We start from the raw sequence: 15,435 nt of genomic DNA on the forward strand, positions 1-15,435 counted from the left end.
TAGCATAGTTGCTTGCACACAGTGGATGCACATTCAAGGAGACAGTATGGCATAAGAGCAGCTTCTATGCAGACAGGGCAACTGATATGTCAGAAACTGAAGCAAGAAAATACTCGGCAGAGGTTGGAGACAAGATGGCTGACTAGGAGGATGCAGAATTCATGTCTCTGCACAACTAGGGCACCTACCAGGCACCGGTGGGGGACCAGGGACCATGGGCACCTAAAAGGACAGGAGGAACCCCAAGCCACCGACTTGTGGGATCTTGGTTCCCAGGCTGGAGGTCGGGCCTGAGTTCCTGTGGTGGGACCTCTGAGTCCAAACTGCTGGAATACCAGAGAACCTCAGACCCCAGGGAATATTAATCGGAGTGAGGCCTCCTGGAGGTCCTAACCTCAGCACCAAGACCAGGTTCTATCCAACTGCCTGCAAACTACAGTGCTGCATGCCTCAGGCCAAACAACCAGTAAGACAGGAATACAGCCCCACCCAGCACACACACAAAAAAATGAAACAACAAAAAATATGTTACAGATGAAGGAGCAAGGTAAAAACCTACAAGACCAAATAAATGAAGATGAAATAGGCAACCTACCTCAAAAAAAATTCAGAGTAATGATAGTAAAGATGATCCAAAATCTTGGAAACAGAAAGGAGAAAATACAAGAAACATTTAATAAGGATCTAGAAGAACTAAAGAGCAAAGAAACAGTGATGAACAACACAATAACTGAAATTAAAAATACTCTAGAAGGAATCAATAGCACAATAACTGAGGCAGAAGAATGGATAAGTGAGCTGGGAGATAAAATGGTGGAAATAACTGCCAGGGAGCAGAATAAAGAAAAAAAAATGAAAAGAATTGAGGACAGTCTCAGAGACCTCTGGGACAACATTAAATGCACCAACATTCGAATTTTAGGGGTTCCAGAAGAAGAAGAGAAAAAGAAAGGGTCAGAGAAAATATTTGAAGAGATTATAGTTGAAAACTTACCTAACATGGGAAAGGAAATAGTCAATCAACTCCAGGAAGTGCAGAGACTCCCATACAGGATAGACCCAAAGTAAAATATGTCAAGACACATATTAATCAAACTATCAAAAATTAAATACAAGAAAAAATATTAAAAGCACCAAGGGAAAAGCAACAACTAATATACAAGGGAATTCCCATAAGGTTAACAGCTGATCTTTCAGCAGAAACTCTGCAAGCCAGAAGGGAGTGGCAGGACATATTTAAAGTGATGAAAGGGAAAAACATACAACCAAGATTACTCTACCCAGCAAGGATCTCATTCAGATTCGACGGAGAAATTAAAACCTTTACAGACAAGCAAAAGTTAAGACAATACAGCACCATGAAACCAGCTTTACAACAAATGCTAAAGGAACTTCTCTAGGCAGGAAATACAAGAGAAGGAAAAGACCTACAATAACAAACCCAAAACAATTAAGAAAATGGTAATAGGAAAATACATATCGATAATTACTTAAATGTAAATGGAATAAATGCTACAACCAAAAGACATAGACCAGCTGAATGGATACAAAAACAAGACCCATATATATGCTGTCTACAAGAGACCTATTTCAGACCTAGGGACACATACAAACTGAAAGTGAGGGGATGGAAAAAGATATTCCATGCAAATGAAAATCAAAAGAAAGCTGTAGTAGCAATTCTCATATCAGACAAAATAGATTTTAAAATAAACACTACTACAAGGGACAAAGAAGGACACGACATAATCATCAAGGGATCAATCCAAGAAGAAGATATAACAATTGTAAATATTTATGCACCCGACATAGGAGCACCTCAACACATAAGGCAAATGCTAACAGCCATAAAAGGGGAAATCGACAGTAACACAATCATAGTAGGAGGCTTTAACACCGCACTTTCACCAATGGACAGATCATCCAAAATGAAAACAAATAAAGAAACACAAGCTTTAAATGACATATTAAACAAGATGGAATTAATTGATATTTATGCGATATTCCATCCAAAAGCACCAGAATACACTTTCTTCTCAAGTACTCATGGAACATTCTGCAGGATAGACCATATCTTGGGTCACAAACCATGTCTTGGTAAACTTAACAAAATTGAAATTGTATCAAGTATCTTTTCGACCACAATGCTGTGACACTAGATATCAATTACAGGAAAAAACTGAAAAAATACAAACACATGGAAGCTAAATAATACACTACTAAAGAACCAAGAGATCACTGAAGAAATCAAAGAGGAAATCAAACAAATGGCAATGAAAACACGATGACCCAAAACCTATGGGATGCAGCAAAAGCAGTCCTAAGAGGGAAGTTTATAGCAATACAAGCCTACCTCAAGAAACAAGAAAAATCTCAAATAAACAACCTAACCTTACACCTAAAGCAATTAGAGAAAGAAGAACAAAAAAACCCCAAAGTTAGCAGAAGGAAAGAAATCATAAAGATCAGATCAGAGGGCTTCCCTGGTGGCGCAGTGGTTGAGAGTCTGCCTGCTAATGCAGGGGACACGGGTTCGAGCCCTGGTCTGGGAAGATCCCATATGCCACGGAGCGGCTGGGCCCGTGAGCCACAATTACTGAGTCTGCGCGTCTGGAGCCTGTGCTCCACAACAAGAGAGGCCGCGACAGTGAGAGGCCTGCGCACCGCGATGAAGAGTGGCCCCCGCTTGCCACAACCAGAGAAAGCCCTCGCACAGAAACGAAGACCCAACACAGCCATAAATAAATAAATAAACAAATACTTTAAAAAAAAAAAAAAAGATCAGATCAGAAATAATGAAAAAGAAATGAAGGAAACAGTAACAAAGATCAATAAAACTAAAAGCTGGTTCTTTGAGAAGATAAACAAAATTAATAAACCATTAGCCAGACTCAACAAGAAAAGAAAATAGAAGACTCAAAGCAACAGAATTAGAAATGAAAAAGGAGAAGTAACAACTGAGTCTGGAAATACAAAGGATCATGAGAGATTATTACAAGCAGCTATATGTCAATAAAATGGACAACCTGGAAGAAATGGACAAATTCTTAGAAAAGTGCAACCTTCTGAGATTGAACTAGGAAGAAATAGAAAATATAAACAGACCAATCACAAGCACTGAAATTGAAACTGTGATTAAAAATCTTCCAACAAACAAAAGTCCAGGACCAGATGGCTTCACAGGTGAATTCAATCAAACGTTTAGAGAAGAGCTAACACCCATCCTTCTCAAACTCTTCCAAAATATAGTAGAGGGAGGAACACTCCCAAACTCATTCTATGAGGCCACCATCACCCTGATACCAAAACCAGACAAAGATGTCACAAAAAAAGAAAACTACAGGCCAATATCACTGATGAACATAGATGCAAAAATCCTCAACAAAATACTAGCAAACAGAATCCAACAGCACATTAAAAGGATCATAGACTATCAGCAAGTGGGGTTTATCTCAGGAATGCAAGGATTCTTCATTATACGCAAATCAATCAATGTGATACACCATGTTAACCAACTGAAGGAGAAAAACCATATGATCATCTCAATAGATGCAGAAAAAGCTTTTGACAAAATTCAACACCCATTTATGATAAAAACTCTCCAGAAAGTAGGCATAAAGGGAACCTACTTCAACATAATAAAGGCCATATATGACAAACCCACAGCCAACATCATTCTCAATGGTGAAAAATTGAAAGCATTTCCTCTAAGATCAAGAACAAGACAAGGTTGCCCACTCTCACCATTATTATTCAACATACTTTTGGAAGTTTTAGCCACAGCAATCAGAGAAGAAAAAGAAATAAAAGGAATCCAAATCAGAAAAGAGGAAATAAAACTGTCACTGTTTAGAGATGACATGATACTATACATAGAGAATCCTAAAGATGCTACCAGAAAACTACTGGAGCTAATCAATGAATTTGGTAGAGTAGCAGGATACAAAATTAATGCACAGAAATCTCTTGCATTCCTACACACTAATGATGAAAAATATGAAAGAGAAATTAAGGAAACACTCTCATTTACCATTGCAACAAAAAGAATAAAATGACTAGGAATAAACCTACCTAAGGAGACAAAAGACCTGCATGCAGAAAACTATAAGACACTGATGAAAGAAATTAAAGATGATACAGATGGAGAGATATACCAAGTTCTTAGATTGGAAGAATCAACATTGTGAAAATGACTATACTACCCAAAGCAATTTACAGATTCAGTGCAATCCCTATCAAACTACCAATGGCATTTTTCACAGAACTAGAAAAAAATTTCACAATTTGTATGGAAACACAAAAGACCCCAAATAGACAAAGCAATCTTGAGAAAGAAAAACGGAGCTGGAGGAATCAGGCTCCCTGACTTCAGACTATACTACAAAGCTACAGTAATCAAGACAGTATGGTACTGGCACAAAAACAGAAATATAGATCAATGGAACAGGATAGAAAGCCCAGAGATAAATCCATGCACATATGGTCCCCTTATCTTTGGTAAAGGAGGCAAGAATATACAATGGAGAAAAGACAGCCTCTTCAATAAGTGGGACTGTGTAAACTGGACAGCTACATGTAAACGAATGAAATTAGAACACTCCCTAACACCATACACAAAAATTAACTCAAAATGGATTAAAGACCTAAATGTAAGGCTAGACACTGTAAAACCCTTAGAGGAAAACATAGGCAGAACACTCTACGACATAAATCAAAGCAAGATCCATTTTGACCCACCTCCTATAGAAATGGAAATAAAAAGAAAAATAAACAAATGGGACCTAATGAAACAAAAGCTTTTGCACAGCAAAGGAAACCATAAACAAGACAAAAAGACAACCCTCAGAATGGGAGAAAATATTTGCAAATGACACAACTGACAAAGGATTAATAGCCAAAATATACAAGCAGCTTGTGCAGCTCAATATCAAAAAAACAAACAACCCAATCCAAAAATGGGCAGAAGACCTAAATAGACATTTCTCCAAAGAAGACATACAGATGGCCAAGAAGCACATGAAAAGCTGCTCAACATCACTAATTATTAGAGAAATGCAAATCAAAACTACAATGAGGTATCACCTCACACCAGTTAGAATGGGCTTCATCAGAAAATTTACAAACAACAAATGCTGGAGAAGGTGTGGAGAAAAGTGAACCCTCTTGCACTGTTGGTGGGAATGTAAACTGATACAGCCACTATGGAGAACAGTATGGAGGTTCCTTAAAACACTAAAAATAGAACTACCATATGACACAGCAATCCCACTGCTGGGCATATACCCTGGGAAAACCATAAATCAAAAAGAGTCATGTACCACAATGTTCACTGCAGCACTATTTACAATAGCCAAGACACGGAAACAACCTAAGTATCCATCGACAGATGAACTGATAAAGAAAATGTGGCACATATATACAATGGAATATTACTCAGCCATGAAAAGAAATGAAGTTGAGTTATTTGTAGTGAGGTGGGTGGACCTAGAGTCTGTCTTACAGAATTAAGTAAGTCAAAAAGAGAAAAACAAATACCGTATGCTAACACATATATATGGAATCTAAAAAAAAAAAATGGTTCTGATGAACCTAGGGGCAGGACAGGAATATATATATATTATATATATATATATATAATATATATATATTATATATATATTTTTATATATATATATATTATATATATATATATAAAATATATACAGGACAGATGCAGATGTAGAGAATGGACTTGAGGACATGGAGAGAGGGAAGGGTAAGCTGTGATGAAGTGAGAGAGTAGCAGTGACATACACACTACCAAATATGAAATGGATGGCTAGTGGGAAGCAGCCACATAGCACAGGGAGATCAGCTCCGTGCTTTGTGACCACCTAGAAGGGTGGGCTAGGGAGGGTGAGAGGGAGACTCAAGAGGGAAGGGATATGGGGATATATGTTTGCATATGGCTGATTCACTTTGTTGTTCAGCGGAAACTAGCACAACATTGTGAAGCAATTATACTCCAATAAAGATGTTACAAAAATAAATATATAAATAAAAGAATGACACTATTTTTCAAAAAAAGAAAGTACTCAGCGGTCTATGTCAGTGTCAGTGATACTGTGACAATATGACTTACTGAGAAATTGAGGGAAAAACTAAAGGAAATGCTTTCTGAACAGAGCTAAGAAAAAGATAACTATTTTTCGATCCACAAAATATCTGTCTTAAAAATGGGAAATGTAATATTTAAAGATTCTCTTGAAAGTTTGTGGATAAATATATATATGTAGTAAAATTTGAAGGATATGGTAAGCATGCTTTTAGGAGTACTGTTTGTAATGAAGGAACTCAGCTGCACTTTAAATAAACCTTTACATTATGAACACTTCTTTTCATTTTCTTATTAAAAGTACTATAAATCAGTATTCTTAATGCATGTATAAAATGATGCCTTACACATCTGACATGGGACTTTTCTACACCAGCAGAGAGAAAGCACTATTTTTCCTAAACAGAAAGGCTGTTATTTGCAGATCTACTCTACTGCTCTGAGTCATTGATGGTTACAGGCTTTTATATTTAACCTGAAATGCAAAGCATTCTTTTCCAAGGCCTAAAGTACAGTCTTTTGGCAAAGTGCAAAAAAAAAAAAAAATTTAATTTCCTAACCAAGACTTTCCATGCCCTAGGCTTAGAAAAGCATTTGCATGGGAATGGCAGGTAGCAACTATTACAGATAGCCTTCAGACTTCAGATTTAAAAATAAGACTCGTATTTGTAAAAACTGCCTGCAGGAAAAAAGGTGGTGAGTTTTCACCAGCTTGGGGCGTTAACTACCACATCCTTAACACATTCATGTTTCCTTCCTACATAAATATAATCCAAGAATCCTCTGAGAATTTCCTTGAAGTCAACAGGAGAGGATGCCCCAGAAAGGGGAGATAAGACCTCAGCAGGAGGGTGGGATTAGATTTTGCCATCATAAATTAGATAATTTCCAAATAAGCTATTTGAAATGGGTGCTGATAGCAAACATTCAAAAGAAGACATGTATTTGCCCAGTAAGTAATAAACATCTATAAAGGTCCATGGCATTTGTCCAAGGGAGTAAAGTACTGAAGCTCTATAAAAGAGTCAAAGTATTTTTCCAGGAGAGTAAAATGGTGACGATCTATATAAAAGTAAAAGCATCCAAGAGAATAAAACATTAAAGACGCTGTGGTGGTTGAGATTTTGTCTTTTAGAATCAACTGGGACTGGCCTGGGCAGATTGGAACGGAAGGTCATTCTACACATATACCACATTTAATTGCATTAGTTACTCTGACTCATTGAGAAACCCACAAGGTTGCCTGATTCAAATTCAGCCAAGAGCAAGAGAAGCCTCTGCAATTAGTCTGATTAATGAAAGCTGCTTGGCCGCTTGGGCCTGGTAACCCAGAAGATCCTGCGATGGTCACAGTGCCTGCAGCAGATAAGGATACTGAATGGAATTTCTGTCCAGCCCCAGTAGAGGCACAGAACCCTAAGGTTTTGAAGCAAAGCCATGTCCTCCGCTTCAAATGTCTATTCTCCTTTGAGAAACAGCTTCTGGCTTACTACTGAGCCCTAGTTGAGACTGAATGCCTGACCATGGAGCTCAAGGTACAATTCCATCATGGCTATTCATTATGAGCTGGGTATTATCTTTTTTTTTTTTTAACATCTTTATTGGAGTATAATTGCTTTACAATGGTGTTTTGTTTCTGCTGTATAACAAAGTGAATCAGCTATACATATACATACATCTCCATAGCTCCTCCCTCTTTCGTCTCCCTCCCACCCTCCCTATCCCACCCCTCTAGGTGAACACAAAGCAACAAGCTGATCTCCCTGTGCTATGCGGCTGCTTCCCACTAGCTATTTTACATTTGGTAGTGTATATATCTCCATGCCACTCTCTCACTTTGTCCAAGCTTACCCTTCCCCCTCCCTGTGTCCTCAAGTCCATTCTCTATGTCTGCATCTTTATTCCTGTCCTGCCCCTAGGTTCTTCAAACCTTTTTTTTTTTTTTAGATTCCATATATATATATGTGTGTTAGCATACAGTATTTGTTTTTCTCTTTCTGACTTACTTCACTCTGCATGACAGTCTCTGGATCCATCCACGTCTCAACAAATGACCCAATTTCGTTCCTTTTTATGGCTGAGTAATACCCCATTGTATATATGTACCACAACTTCTTTATCCATTCATCTGTTGATGGGCATTTAGGTTGCCTCCATGACCTGGCTATTGTAAATAGTGCTGCAATGAACATTGGGGTACATGTGTCTTTTAGAATTGTGGTGTTCTCTGGGTATATGCCCAGTAGTGGGATTGCTGGATCGTATGGTAATTCTATTTTTAGTGTTTTAAGGAACCTCCATACTGTTCTCCATAGTGGCTGTATCAGTTTACATTCCCACCAACAGTGCAAGAGGGTTCCCTTTTCTCCACACTCTGTCCAGAATTTGTTGTTTGTAGATTTTCTGATGAAGCCCATTCTGACTGGTGTGAGGTGATATCTCATTGTAGTTTTGATTTGCATTTCTCTAATGATTAGTGATGTTGAGCAGCTTTTCACTTGCTTCTTGGCCATCTGTATGTCTTCTTTGGAGAAATGTCTATTTAGGTCTTCTGCCCATTTTTGGATTGGGATGTTTGTTTTTTTAATATTGAGTTGCATGAGCTGTTTATATATTTTGGAGATTAATCCTTTGTCTGTTGATTCATTTGCAAATATTTTCTCCCATTCTGAGGGTTGTCTTTTCATCTTGTTTACGGTTTCCTTTGCTGTGCAAAAGCTTTGAAGTTTCATTAGCTCCCATTTGTTTATTTTTGTTTTTATTTCCATTACTCTAGGAGGTAGATCAAAAAAGATCTTGCTGTGATTTATGTCAAAGAGTGTTCTTCCTATGTTTTCCTCTAAGAGATTTATAGTGTCCGGTCTTACATTTAGGTCTCTAACCCATTTTGAGTTTATTTTTGTGTATGGTGTTAGGGAGTGTTCTAATTTCATTCTTTTACATGTAGCTGTCCAGTTTTCCCAGCACCACTTATTGAAGAGACGGTCTTTTCTCCATTTTATATCCATGCCTCCCTTTTCATACATTAGTTGACCATAGGTGCATGGGTTTATCTCTGGGCTTTCTATCTTCTTCCATTGATTTATGTTTCTGTTTTTGTGCCAGTACCATATTGTCTTGATTACTGTAGCTTTGTAGTATAGTCTGAAGTCAGGGAGTCTGATTCCTCCAGCTCCGTTTTTTTCCCTCAAGACTGCTTTGGCTATTCGGGGTCTTTTGTGTCTCCATACAAATTTTAAGATTTTTTTGTTCTAGTTCCGTAAAAAATGCCATTGGTATTTTGATAGGGATTGAATTGAATCTGCAGATTGCTTTGGGTAGTATAGTCATTTTCACAATACTGATTCTTCCAATCCAAGAACATGGTATATCTCTCCATCTGTTGGTATCATCTTTAATTACTTTCATCACTGTCTTAAACTTTTCTGCATACAGGTCTTTTGTCTCCCTAGGTAGGTTTATTCCTAGGCATTTTATTCTTTTTGTTACAATGGTAAATGGGAGTGTTTCCTTAATTTCTCTTTCAGATATTTCATCATTAGTGTATAGGAATGCAAGAGATTTCTGTGCATTAATTTTGTATCCTGCAACTTTACCAAATTCATCGATTAGCTCTAGTAGTTTTCTGGTAGCATCTTTAGGATTCTCAATGTATAGTATCATGTCATCTGCAAACAGTGACAGTTTTACTTCTTCTTTTCCAATTTGTATTCCTTGTATTTCTTTTTCTTCTCTGATTGCCATGGCTAGGACTTTCAAACCTAGGTTGAATAACAGTGGTGAGAGTGGACATCCTTGTCTTGTTCCTGATCTTAGAGGAAATGCTTTCAGTTTTTCACCATTGAGAATGATGTTGGCTGTGGGTTTGTCGTATATGGTCTTTATTATGTTGAGCTAGGTTCCCTCTATGCCCACTTTCTGGAGAGTTTTTATCATAAATGGGTGTTGAATTTTGTCAAAAGCTTTTTCTGCATCTATTGAGATGATCATATGGATTTTATTCTTCAATTTGTTAATATGGTGCATCACATTGATTGATTTGCATATGTTGAAGAGTCCTTGCATCCCTGGGATAAATCCCACTTGATCATGGTGTATGATCCTTTTAATGTGTTGTTGGATTCTGTTTGCTAGTATTTCGTTGAGGATTTTTGCATCTATATTCATCAGTGATATTGGTCTGTAATTTTCTTTCTTTCTAGTATCTTTGTCTGGTTTTAGTATCAGGGTGATGGTGGCCTCATAGAATGAGTTTGGGAGTGTTCCTTCCTCTGAAATTTTTGGAAGAGTTTGAGAAGGATGGGTGTTAGGTCTTCTCTAAATGTTTGATAGAATTCACCTGTGAAGCCATCTGATCCTGGACTTTTGTTTGTTGGAAGATTTTTAATCACAGTTTGAATTTCATTACTTGTGATTGGTCTGTTCATATTTTCTATTTCTTCCTGGTTCAGTCTTGGAAGGTTATACGTTTCTAAGAATTTGTCCATTTCTTCCAGGTTGTCCATTTTATAGAGTTGCTTGTAGTAATCTCTTAGGATGCTTTGTATTTATGTGGTGTCTGTTGTAACTTCTCCTTTTTCATTTCTAAATTTATTGATTTGAGTCCTCTCCCTCTTTTTCTTGATGAGTCTGGCTAATGGTTTATCAATTTTGTTTATCTTCTCAAAGAACCAGCTTTTCGTTTTATTGATCTTTGCTATTGTTTTCTTTGTTTCTATTTCATTTATTTCTGCTCTGATCTTTATGATTTCTTTCCTTCTGCTAACTTTGGTTTTGTTTGTTCTTCTTTCTCTAGTACCTTTAGGTGTAAGGTTAGATTATTTATATGAGATTTTTCTTGTTTCTTGAAGTAGGCTTTTATAGCTATGCACTTCCCTTTAGAACTGCTTTTGCTGCATCCCATAGGTTTTGGATTGTCCTCTTTTCATTGTCATTTGTCTCTAGGTATCTTTTGATTTCCTCTTTGATTTCTGTAGTAACCTCTTGGCTATGTAGTAACGTATTGTTTACCCTCCATGTGTTTGTGTTTTTTACATTTTTTCCCCTGTAATTCATTTCTAATCTCATAGCGTTGTGGTCAGAAAAGATGCTTGATATGATTTCACTTTTCTTAAATTTACTGAGGCTCGATTTGTGACCCAGGATGTGATCAATCCTGGAGAATGTTCCGTGCACACTTGAGAAGAAAGTGTAATCTGCTGTTTTGGGATGGAATGTCCTATAAATATCAATTAAATCTCTCTGGTCTATTGTGTCATATAAGGCTTCTGTTTCCTTATTTATTTTCATTTTCGATGATCTGTCCATTGGTGTAAGTGAGGTGTTAAAGTCCCCCACTATTATTGTGTTACTGTCGATTTCCTCTTTTATAGCTGTTAGCAGTTGCCTTATGTATTGAGGTGCTCCTCTGCTGGGTGCATATATATTTATAATTGTTATATCTTCTTCTTGGATTGATCCCTTGATCATTATGTAGTGTCCTTCCTTGCCTCGTGTAACATTCTTTATTTTAAAGTCTATTTTATCTGATATGAGTATTGCTACTCCAGCTCTCTTTTGATTTCCATTTGCATGGAATATCTTTTTCCATCCCCACACTTTCAGTCTGTATGTGTTCCTAGGTCTGAAGTGGGTCTCTTGTAGAAAGCATATATATGGGTCTTGTTTTTGTATCCATTCAGCAAGCCTGTGTCATTTGGTTGGAGCATTATTCCATTCACGTTTAAGGTAATTATCGATATGTATGTTCCTATGACCATTTTATTAATTGTTTTGGGTTTGTTTTTGTAGGTCCTTTTCTTCTCTTGTATTTCCCACTTAGAGAAGTTCCTTTAGCATTTTTTGTAGAGCTGGTTTGGTGGTAGTGAATTCTCTTAGCTTTTGCTTGTCTGTAAAGCTTTTGATTTCTCCATCGAATCTGAATGAGATCCTTGCTGGGTAGAGTAATCTGGGTTGTAGGTTCTTCCCTTTCATCACTTTAAGTGTATCATGCCACTCCCTTCTGGCTTGTAGAGTTTCTGCTGAGATATCAGCTGTTAACCTTATGGGAGTTCCCTTGTATGTTATTTGTCATTTTTCCCTTGCTGCTTTCAATAATTTTTCTTTGTCTTTAATTTTTGCCAATTTGATTACTATGTGTCTCGGTGTGTTTCTCCTTGGGTTTATCCTGTATGGGACTCGCTGCGCTTCCTGGACTTGGGTGGCTATTTCCTTTCCCATGTTAGGGAAATTTTCAACTATAATCTCTTCAAATATTTTCTCTGATCCTTTCTCTCTCTCTTCTCCTTCTGGGACCCCTATAATGTGAATGTTTTTGCATTTAATGTTGTCCCAGAGGTCTCTTAGGCTGTCTTCATTTCTTTTCATTCTTTTTTCATTATTCTGTTCTGCAGCAGTGAGCGCTACCATTCTGTCTTCCAGGTCACTTATCCGTTCTTCTACCTCAGTTATTCTGCTATTGATTCCTTCTAGTGTAGTTTTCATTTCAGTTATTGTATTGTTCATCTCTGTTTGTTTGTTCTTTAATTCTTCTAGGTTTTTGTTAAACATTTCTTGCATCTTCTCCATCTTTGCCTCTGTTGTTTTTCCGAGGTCCTGGATCATCTTCACTATCATTATTCTGAATTCTTTTTCTGGAAGGTTGCCTATCTCTACTTCATTTAGTTGTTTTTCTGGGGTTTTATCTTGTTCCTTCAACTGGTATATAGCCCTCTGCTTTTTCATCTTGTCTATCTTTCTGTGAATGTGGTTTTTGTTCCACAGGCTGCAGGACTGTAGTTTTTCTTGCTACTTCGGCCTGTCCTCTGGTGGATGAGGCTATCTAAGAGGCTTGTGCAGGTTTCCTGATTGGTGGAACTGGTGGTGGGTAGAGCTGGGTGTTGCTCTGGTGGGCAGAGCTCAGGAAAACTTTAATCCGCTTCACTGCTGATGGGTGGGGCTGGGTTCCCTCCCTTTTGGTTGTTTGGCCTGAGGCAACCCAACACTGGAGCCTACACTGGGCTCTTTGGTGGGGCTAATGGCAGACTCTGGGAGGGCTCACACCAAGGAGCACTTCCCAGAACTTCTGCTGCCAGTGTCCTTGTCCCCATGGTGAGCCACAGCCACCCCCCACCTCTGCAGGAGACCCTCTAACACTAGCAGGTAGGTCTGGTCCAGTCTCCCCTGGGTTCACTTCTCCTTCCCCTAGGTCCCAATGCACACACTACTTTGTGTGTGCCCTCCAAGAGTGGAGTCTCTGTTTCCCCCAGTCCTGTCAAAGTCCTGCAATCAAATCCCACTAGCCTTCAAAGTCTGATTCTCTAGGATTTCCTTCTCCCGTTGCCGGACCCCCAAGTTGGGAAGCCTGACGTGGGGCTCAGAACCTTCACTCCAGTGGGTGGACTTCTGTGGTATCAGTGTTCTCCAGTCTGTGAGTCACCCACCCAGCAGTTATGGGATTTGATTTTGCTGTGATTGCACCCCTCCTACCGTCTCATTGTGGCTTCTCCTTTGTCTTTGGATGTGGAGTATCTTTTTTGGTGAGTTCCAGCGTCTTCCTGTCGATGATTGTCCAGCAGCTAGTTGTGATTCTGGTGTTCTCACAAGAGGGAGTGAAAGCACGTTCTTCTACTCCGCCATCTTGGTTCAGCCTCTCAGGAGGAATTGTCTTTTCATCTTGTTTATGGTTTCCTTTGATGTGCAAAAGCTTTTAAGTCTCATTAGGTCCCATTTGTTTATTTTTTGCTCTTATTTCCATTTCTCTAGGAGGTGGGTCAAAAAGGATCTTGCTGTGATTTATGTCAAAGAGTGTTCTGCCTTTGTTTTCCTCTAAGAGTTTTATAGTTTCTGGCCTTACATTTAGGTCTTTAATCCATTTTGAGTTTATTTTTGTGTATGGTGTTAGGGAGTGTTCTAATTTCATTCTTTTACATGTGAGCTGGGTATTATCTGAATCCCAGTTTATAGCATTGGGCATGCACGACACCATGCTGTAACTGAGTAGAAATGGTTCTAAAACATAAGCAAGTTTGATGAATAGGTGGCTCAGTCTTCCATGGCACCTACTCCAGCTGTATCGCTGCTACAATTGGAATTACATCTGATTAACTTTCCAAAAATGTGCAGTCATTCTCCAAGATGCATCTGCCTTATGGACAGACCAACAGGCAAATTAAGTAAGGATATGGAAGGAATCACCATTTCTGCATCTTTCAAGCCCTTAATGGTAGTACCAACAATTGCAGTTCACCCAGGGATTAGTAGGGAGAGGAAGCCCCAGCATCTTCTGCTTGGATCTCCCTACTTTAATAACCCTCAGCCCATAAGTGAAGGAACGAACTTGGTGATTCTGCCAGTTACCAGTGTGTCTATTCCAATCATGCATTTGGGAACTTAGGAAATAACCTGAGGTAAATTCAGACTTTCTAGGCCCACTGTGAGATCAATTTAGACTAAAACTCTGCTTATTGCCCAACCTTCACAGGCCCCCACTCTGGCAGACTACGGATGCCTTTCAGGTCCCCAGGGAGTAACATTCCTTCCAACTTATTGTCTACAATTCCTAAAGATATTGTTATTTTTCTTTCCTCAATTCACTATCATCATGCTATATGGATGCAGGTCCTTTGGGGGAAATCTTGGAGGAATATTTACACTCTATAACTCTGGTCGTGTCATGGGCTCCTTCCTCAAGGAGACTCAGTCCCTTCTTCATTCAAGAGGCTACAAGTCACTGAACTGGCTTGAGTCTGGGATCAGGGTGAGAGCACACAGTTCTACAAGATCTGTGTCCAGGTCTCAAATGTTTCTGATTATATTTATTACTTTCGTTGAATGCCCATCTATCAGTCCTAAGGACACAGATCAAATTGTCACAATGGGTCACAATATTCACCTTGCTGTCCCATCCCTACTGACCATTTCAGGACCTGGGCCCATGTTGTCTCAGGCAGTTAAGTGCTGGCACTTAGTCTCAGCCACTCTGGAGGTGTATTGTAAAGTGGCATCTATCACTTTCATGCCCAGGTAGCAAGAGACAGACAGTACAGAGCTTTACAAAATTATGGTGTTTCTCATCAATGCGTTTCTCAATGCTTTGGGTCTTCCTGGAGACACAGTGGAATATAGGAGGGTCACACCTGAAAAAGGTATTCCAACTTTCTTCTCCCTAAGCTTTTGGATTTCTTCCTTTCTGTTTCACCAAAGAAGTTATAGCACCTCAGATTCATTGAATTAGGCCACTGTTGAGTCCAGATTTCAGTCAACTAAACAAGCAAGCTGATAGCAATCACTCCAGCTGCTCTTGATAACACAGAGTTTTCAAAATCTCTGGCAATTGTACCTATATCAATAGATGCAGTTTG

The sequence above is a fragment of the Eubalaena glacialis genome, chromosome 14 (genome assembly GCF_028564815.1).
Source record: "Eubalaena glacialis isolate mEubGla1 chromosome 14, mEubGla1.1.hap2.+ XY, whole genome shotgun sequence".
Lineage (NCBI taxonomy): Eukaryota > Metazoa > Chordata > Mammalia > Artiodactyla > Balaenidae > Eubalaena > Eubalaena glacialis.